The sequence below is a fragment of the Malus domestica genome, chromosome 01, assembly GCF_042453785.1.
Source record: "Malus domestica chromosome 01, GDT2T_hap1".
Lineage (NCBI taxonomy): Eukaryota > Viridiplantae > Streptophyta > Magnoliopsida > Rosales > Rosaceae > Malus > Malus domestica.
This window is the reverse complement of record NC_091661.1, coordinates 12,450,886-12,458,916: the sequence shown is the minus strand read 5'-3', so window position 1 is coordinate 12,458,916 and position 8,031 is coordinate 12,450,886. Positions and strand designations below refer to the sequence as shown.

At 36.5% G+C, this 8,031-nt stretch overlaps 1 long non-coding RNA gene across 1 annotated transcript; it reads left to right on the top strand.

Annotated features, from left to right (window-relative positions):
- Window positions 1-3,518: 3,518 nt before the first annotated feature.
- On the top strand, window positions 3,519-7,434 carry LOC114827313 (uncharacterized). Its single transcript, XR_003776496.2, has 2 exons — window positions 3,519-3,667; window positions 6,853-7,434. It is a non-coding gene; the product is annotated as an uncharacterized lncRNA (long non-coding RNA).
- Window positions 7,435-8,031: the final 597 nt, after the last annotated feature.

Sequence of the window (8,031 nt, the reverse complement as noted above, 5' to 3'; positions counted from 1 at the left end):
ATTGGCAACTGTCCCGATTAAGGCGTTTGAAAATTAAGAAATAACATATATACATGCTGAGGCGCCTGCCTAGCCCACCCAGACTTGCTTAGACACCCGTTTAGGTTGTGACTCACTTAGACAGAAAACAGATAACTTTGATTTTGCATTTTATTTTTTTCAATAAATTGTAAGGGACTTGTTGAATACACATTATATGCATGTTCCCCAGCTTACTGCCCAGCTAGCACCTAATGTCTTTTAGAACCTTGCCTGCTGGGTGGCTTGTAGGAAAGGGCAGTAGGTGTAGAAATCCTAAGTTGTTTTGGTAAGCATGAAGTTATTTACCAATTTGATGTAGATTCTCACTTCAACTTGGAATTAAATTCTTCTAGGAAAGGGCTTTTAATTTCCACCAAAACCTATTTAAGTTTGCCTTAAGCAGGGCATTAAATAAATTAGGAGAGCAATTTTTATGCAAGAAAGAGTGAAAACCAGAGGATATTTATTCCTCTCCCCTAGCATTATTCTTCACTTACACGTGCAAAGAATTGTCTTCCATTGCTTTCCTTCATCTTTGTGCCGCACCAAGGTAATAAAAATTTAATTTTCTTTATCTTCTTCATAGGTGGTGTTAGGCAACCATTAGGGTGGTGCGGCACGTCGGCTGGCAAGGGCTAAGAGTCGGCTCGGCTTGGGCCCAGGAGGTGGTGTGGTAGGGGACACTATTTGGACTGCTCAGCTTGGCTGGAGCCAAGGATGGTTGCGCGGTTGGGGCCGCAGCTTGAGGCACTAGGGCGCAGTGCTGGGTGAGCCACATGGCTTAAGACTTTTGGGCTTTTGGACCTAGCGTGGGCCAGGTCGACGAGTGAGAGAAAAAAAGAGGCCGTAGGCCTCTTAGGCTGCTGGAATGTGGGCATGTAGGCTTCTTACCTGTTGGATTGAGAGAAAATAATGTGGGACGAGCCAACATAGGCTTGAGGTATCGTTATAAACCGTTTGATCTCCCGAGCAAAAGGGATCATGATTGGGCCAGAGACACCTTGGAAATTAGGGGAGAGTGGGAATCCGACTTCTCGCCCGAGTTGCATGTTCCGATTGAGTTCATCGATGGTAATTGAACTGCCTCATCTTAGGGCTGCTTTATGCTAGTGTTGAGTTGTTTTTAACTTGTTCATTGAATGTCCTCTTCTGTTTGCGTAGATTCAGAATTTGGCTAAACTCCCAAGGCTTTGCCAGATATGAAGAAAGTGCGCATTTCGACTTCTTTTGTTGCCTGTAAAGGTCTGCCCACTATTGAGAAGCTTGTGCTTGATTTAACTTTTTCCAAGGGGAAGAAATAGGTTGTTGAATCTGAGCCTGTGAAGCTTGCTGCTCTAAATGTGGCTAGAATGATTGCTGATAAGATTACGTAGTGTAGAAGTTCTGTTGTGCCCCCAGTATCTGGGTCTAAATTGAGACATCCGTCTAAAGCTAAGTTCAGTCTAGCTCCGGGGAAGCTTGCTGTCATGAAGAGCAAAAATGAGGATTCTGTTAGTAAAGTGGCACCTGGGCCCGTTCTTCTTGCTGCAGGGACTAATTTGCCTATTAAGAAGGAAAAGTCTGGTCGTGTGGACAATTGTGAGAAATCCACCAAGCTTGCTTCTAGAGAGTTGATTGAGATTTGTGCACTGCTAAAACCTGATCTGCTCGAGGACATAGATACATGCGCCAAGTTTGTTGATAACGTTGGGAAGGTCGTTGACTCGAGTTCCTTGTGAAGCGTACGACCCATTATAAGAGGAGTTCTTTTCTTGCTTTGATGCAGAGGACTACGTTCCTGGTAATCGAGTCCATGCGCATTGACAAAGATGAAGCCAAGGCTACTAGGGAGATAAAGTTGCTCATGGTAGCTGAAGCTCGTTCGGTTGCTGAGAAAATAAAAAGTTGTAGTCTGAAGCTGCTATCTTGAAGGTGTCTAATGTCTTTTCCCCATTTCTTTGTATCTTGAGACTGTTCGCTAGAAGATTGATGGCTTGAAGGTTAGGCTTAACGCAATCCAAGTGAAGTATTATTTTGCAGAAAAGGAGAATTATGACTACATACCTCAGATTCAGGGTCTTGAGCGTGCCGTTTCAGAGTTACGGTATGCCGGTTACACAAAGGATGAAGAACTGATTGCCATATATAATCAGGTGATTTACTTGTAGAATATCGTCAAGAGGTTTGAGCCCAAGAAATTGGAACTTCAAGGTGCGCTGAAGATCAACGAGGGCTTGAAAAAGGAAGTGGATGAGCTGCAACATGTTCGTATTGGTCTACTTGAAGAGAACGAGCAGTTGAAGGGCAAGAAGGTTAGTCTCGAGGCTTCGCTTACCCAGGGTTGGGCCAATTTCTACAAGTTGAGCTATGTAGACCATCTTCAATAAGTTGTCAGATTGTGAGTTTGTTGGTAAAGATTTGGAAACTTTCTCCGTTTCTCCAAAGGATCTGCTTGACTTTTCTTTCGAGGCCACTCTTCGCAAGACAATTGGTGATTATGACGCCCAAACAAGGGCAACTGAGGATGGTGTCGCCCGAGCTAGGGGTTGCTGAAGGTGAATGCATGAAAATGTCGTTGTTTGGAGTGATGTGGCTGCTGAAGATTGGGCCACTAAGTAGCCAAGAGGTGTCCAAGCTGTTGAAAAGTAGTCTTTTTAGGTAAACTATAACATTTACCTTCATTGGGCAAATAATAATTTCTATTAACGTTACTTAATTTTATAGAGCATTATCGATTTCATTGGAGGATGGTAATTTCAATAATGTTACTTGATTCTATAGAGTATTATCGAGTAGAAACAGATGGTCCGATTTAATTTGTTCATGTCATCATATTCAAAGGATGTATTTTACTTAGGGCCATTCATCAATCCCGAGTTGAGTATATTATGCTTGATTTATTATTATTTCAATTACAAATTCAAATTACCAACTTATAGTGTGGAAAGATTCTTCAATTAACACAAGTCAATACACTATATATCATAATACAAATAAAAGAACATTACAAAATATATTTTTTTCACTCATATTACGATATATAGTGTATAGACTTATATTCTGGTTACATTAAAAAATCTGTCCTACACTGTGTACTCTTATAATTTAATATTAATTAGTTCGAATATGAGGTAAGCTGTGGGAAACAGAAGATATTCCAATCCAATTTCCAATCCAACATTAATATATAGACCTGGACGAATGGCTACAAGCCTACAAGCTTGGCTTAGCTGTGGTACTACTAAAAGCTGGAGGTCCCGCACAATTTGTGGGCCGTGTCCCTTCTACCTTTCACTTTAATTTATAAGGGTATTGTAGAGCCATGTGATGGTGTCCCACAATGTATCATGCTAGCCGTTTTCGTCCCATCTTAATCAAGAGGTTAGCAATTTACATGAAATGGTTTACCATTCCATGTCGATTTAATAATGTAGTGTTATGTTTTAAAAAAATTAGATTATTGTTTCATTGTTATAAGACACCACGATAACCGTATATTCTTATTGTTTTATTGTAATAAGACACCACGATAGTTGTAAATTTATTCCATATAAGTCATTTTGTATAAAAAGAGGAATTCCAAGCTCAAGGAGGCAGAGGATAGGTTTTTAGCAAATCATCATTTCTAGTCATTTGAGTATATGGAGCACTTGAGCTTCAACTTAAGGTAAATGATTACGCACGCTCTATTTATTCTTCTACACACTTATATCTTAAACTGTCATTTGATTTCCTTTTGCTTTATTTGATCAAATATAAAAAATAAACAAGAACGTGTACACAGAAAAAAAATATGTAAAGAAACAATTTTTCTTAACTTGAATACAAATAGCAAAAGCACTATTAACAATAGCATTAAAAATCGATTCATGGAAAAGCACTCTTAAACACACATCTTTAATCTATCAATGAACCAAATAGTTTATCAGCAGTGAGGTGTTATCTTTTCTTGTTCATTGATCGAACCTGCCTGCAGAGCATCTGGGCACACATATATATATATATATATATATATATATATATATATATATTCATAATTTAAAAGGAAGAATCTCATTGTTGCCTCTTTTTCCCACTTCAGGTGTTTCACGATGGTTTATTTTAATAGTGCTTTGGTCTGACTACCTCCACTGTCTCTATAGTATATACTTACTTTCCTCATCACCTCCATTTTTTCATAATTTTCTCAGGCAGCCTACATATAGGGTGGCATGCTCCACTTTGTTATCACACGGAATTTTATATCTGAGCGCTTGATACAAAACCAAAAAGCACCCACATCGTTTTGGTCTTTTTTCTGTTGGCTATGCTTTTACTCCTAATTTTTGTTCTTTCTCATTGTGTTTTTGTTATCATAAGAACTTAATTGTTTCAAATTGTTGAGGCCATCCAATCCAGTACAAATTCGAAAGATATCAGAAAATACTGAAGAGGTGGGAATCCTTCATACTTTTGATTGAATATTAGCCTAGTCTTTTGTATGGACCAAATTGTTGTTGCAGGTGGGAGCTGATTGGGATTATATTATAGGAAAAAAAAATTATGAAACTTTTTAACATATCCTGAAAAGCACAAGAATAACAGGACATTAGAATTACAGATTTAATTAACTGAAGTACAATAAATAATTACAATTAACTTGTTCATAGAAGAGGAATCAACGCAAGCATAAGGATGTCTTTTACTCTCTCCAATAATTTAACTATTATTGTGAGAGTATGGACAATCCTTACATAGTTGTTAGGATATCTCTCAATCAAACCTATTACAAATGAGAGATCGATGCTCGTAATCACAATAATATATTTTATGTCTCACCATAACAAGTCTTACCAAATAGTGATTACGTAATTGGTCAATCAAAGTTAAGAGTCTATTATTCTAGCCATATTGGGGGGGTTACAAAATCAATCGAATACCAAGTCACTTAAATGATAAGTTACTAAAAGTTCAAGTGACGTAATTGACAAGTTATTGATACATACAATAATTCTTACATTCTCCCACTTGAGTATCAATAAATTTGTAAATTAGCCAAATATCACCAGAATAATAGTGATCACTGAGTCTACAAAATTCTGTAACCAAACCCTAGTAAGATTGTCATTATTAACTTGAATGCAGATCAATAAAAATGTTCACACAATTTCACTATATTAGTATTCTATAACCACATATACACTCAAAATAATCTTACATGTTGCCAACAACATTATGGCATCAAGGGTAATGTTCAATTACACTAATCCTTCAAAACAAAAGTAGTTCACAAAAGAGCTCAATAATATTGGTAACAAAATCAATTTTTTTGGTCAATTCAATATTTGATATAAGAGTAAAAGAACAAGTAAAAATACACCACACTATTTACAAAATTAAGATATCTTGTTAAAACTTATGAGCAAAACTTAAACCAAATTTCCTCTGAAACTATTACCCCTAACACTTTAAAATTTTAATCCAAAAGGCAATCTCTTACTTCCATTGGTTAAAAGAGACAAAATTATGTAGGCAAATTATTACTCCCACTGATTAAGAGTAAAAAACCTTATAAATGCCTACAAAATGAAACAAAATGCCTTTTAAATACTCCCACTCGCAAAGCATTAGTCATGGGATCTACAATCATAAAATTTGTGAGCTCAACATCTCCATTACAAGTAAATGCAGGGAAGTGATTCATGTGACTGAAAAACATACAAATTATTTAATCAGTTTGTTCATCAAATAGTTGATAAAAATAGAAAAACTTTAACTGAATGTTTTGTGATTACAACAAAAGCATATAATTTCAATATCAGTTTTTCTACACAAAACACAAGGGGCATTCATACATAGCTTCTACACTTTTGAGCTTGTTAATTTCATGTTTCATTATAGATTGATTAATAGTTAGACTGAATAAGAAAACACTTTTGAGCAGATTAATTATCCATCAATAAAAAATAAACCAGAAGTTCAATTTCTTGAACATCAAAGAAAAATTAATAAGCAAACACTTTTGAGCAGAAAATACTTATTAATCCTTTTTCATCCATAAGTCAAAAATTATATTTCATGTATCAGTTCAGAATTGATAAACTAATATGGAGATCAAAGTCAACTTGATGTTGTTATGACCTGTTAATTCCTAAAGGTGTAAAATGACAAAAATGCCCATGTTAGGCTAAGTGGAATTCTATATGGACGCTTGCGCTCAGGTCATAAATTTTTTCCTTTCTTTTAGTATCTTTGTAGTACCAGTCGATACGAACAGGTGAGCGCTTGAATTTGGAGTTACAACGAAGAATTTACGAAACACAAAATGCCATTGTCTGGAAATATTTTCTTCTGTCATTTTTAGAGTTTGAGGTGTGCCAATGGGCCCCACACCTCTCTCTCGTGTTCCCCCTTTCTTCTCAGGAGTAGGATTCTCTCCCATTTTTTTCCCTCCCCTTCCCTCCCCTCATATTTGAACGGTTACGATTAAGCGACGTTAATATTTTATATTAATTTTTTTATAGAAAGAGAAAGACAAAATAGAGAATGTGAGAGGATGTGATGTAATGGGATGGAAAGAGCAGGGGAGAAAATCCTAGTCCTTCTTCTCATATCCCACTCTATCATTCCTCTATCTCACTTTTCTCTCATTTCTCTCTCATCTTGTTCACTCTTGTTTTCTGTCGAAACATACACCACCAACATCATAAATTTCTTCAACAAACAAGTTTTTGAACCCACTATCACCTTCCTCATCTCACCACGATTTCATCTATGGTTTTTGTTTAGTGAAAATACTATGTCCAGATTCCTTGTGTTGTGTAGATGTATTTTCATGTATGGATTGTATGAAATGGTTGAGATTTTTTGCAGATTGGAGCTTAGGAAAGATGCCCAATTTTTTGGTGAGAAATCGAGGGTCGGCGAGACATTTCCGAACAACTGCTTGGAATTAAGCTTCGAGACCACACACATGGTGTTCAGTTGGATCCAGGAATCGAAAATTATCCTTAGATCAAAGATCGGAGCAACAATGACGATGTAGTGAGCTTGGGAAGAATTTTGATCGAATTTTCAATTTTCGACAAGGTTGCAGCAGTGGACTAGTGACTAAACCGATTCGACCTGACTTGAGAACCTGGTCTGGATCTGATGACAGAGAATTAAAAATCATCCCATTGGTATGCGTGGGTAAGTGGTATAATTTAATTAAAACAATCAAGTGGTGCTAAACACTTTAAAAAATCGACGGAGGGAAAACGTTTAATCATAATCAAGGCCAATATTAAAGGATTGTCACAGATAGGTTAAGACTGCATTAAGTTCTTTTTCTTGCCTTGTGACCAAAGACTTTTACTTATACTTTGTATGTCCAAGCGAAGGGAGTCCAGAGCCATTCTAAACGTTTGATTGATTATCAGTTAAACACTTATGGAAGTGAAGTTGATTAACTTAGTCCGATTTGTTCATAAATAGAACTTTAAAACAAAAAGCAGTTAAAAGCAAGTTAAAACACAATAGAATATGCATTAAATGACATATCTATAACATGTAAGTACAAACACGTGGAAGTCAGGCAAGATTTAACCTTGTTAGGTAAGGTCAAACCTCTTGCAACAACTTCTCTTTGAGTTTGTAGAAGTTATAGGCACTAGAGAATAGAAATATAAGTAGGAAATATAAACAAGGTTGGTTTCCTAGAAGGAATCGATACTACAAAACTAAGGGAAAGTAGCAGAGCTTCTAAACTTTGACAATAGGGTAGCTTTCTATGGGTAAACTATGGTCGAAAGAGATTGGATCTGGACAAGATTCAACTTTCTGGGCATGAACTAGCTTGAGAGCAGAGTTTGTATGTCTTTTGTTTGATTGGTTAAGTGTCCTTGTCTCTTGTGCTTTTCTTGGCTTTTATAGGCAATTTAGCCTGACTGCTTTAGCATCATTTTTTGCCAATGGCTCTCGGAGGGCAGTGAGTCATCATCTATTTACTTGTAATGCCACTAGAAAATGCTTTTTGGTTGATAGTGAGTTGGCTTCTGTCATTTGTCACTT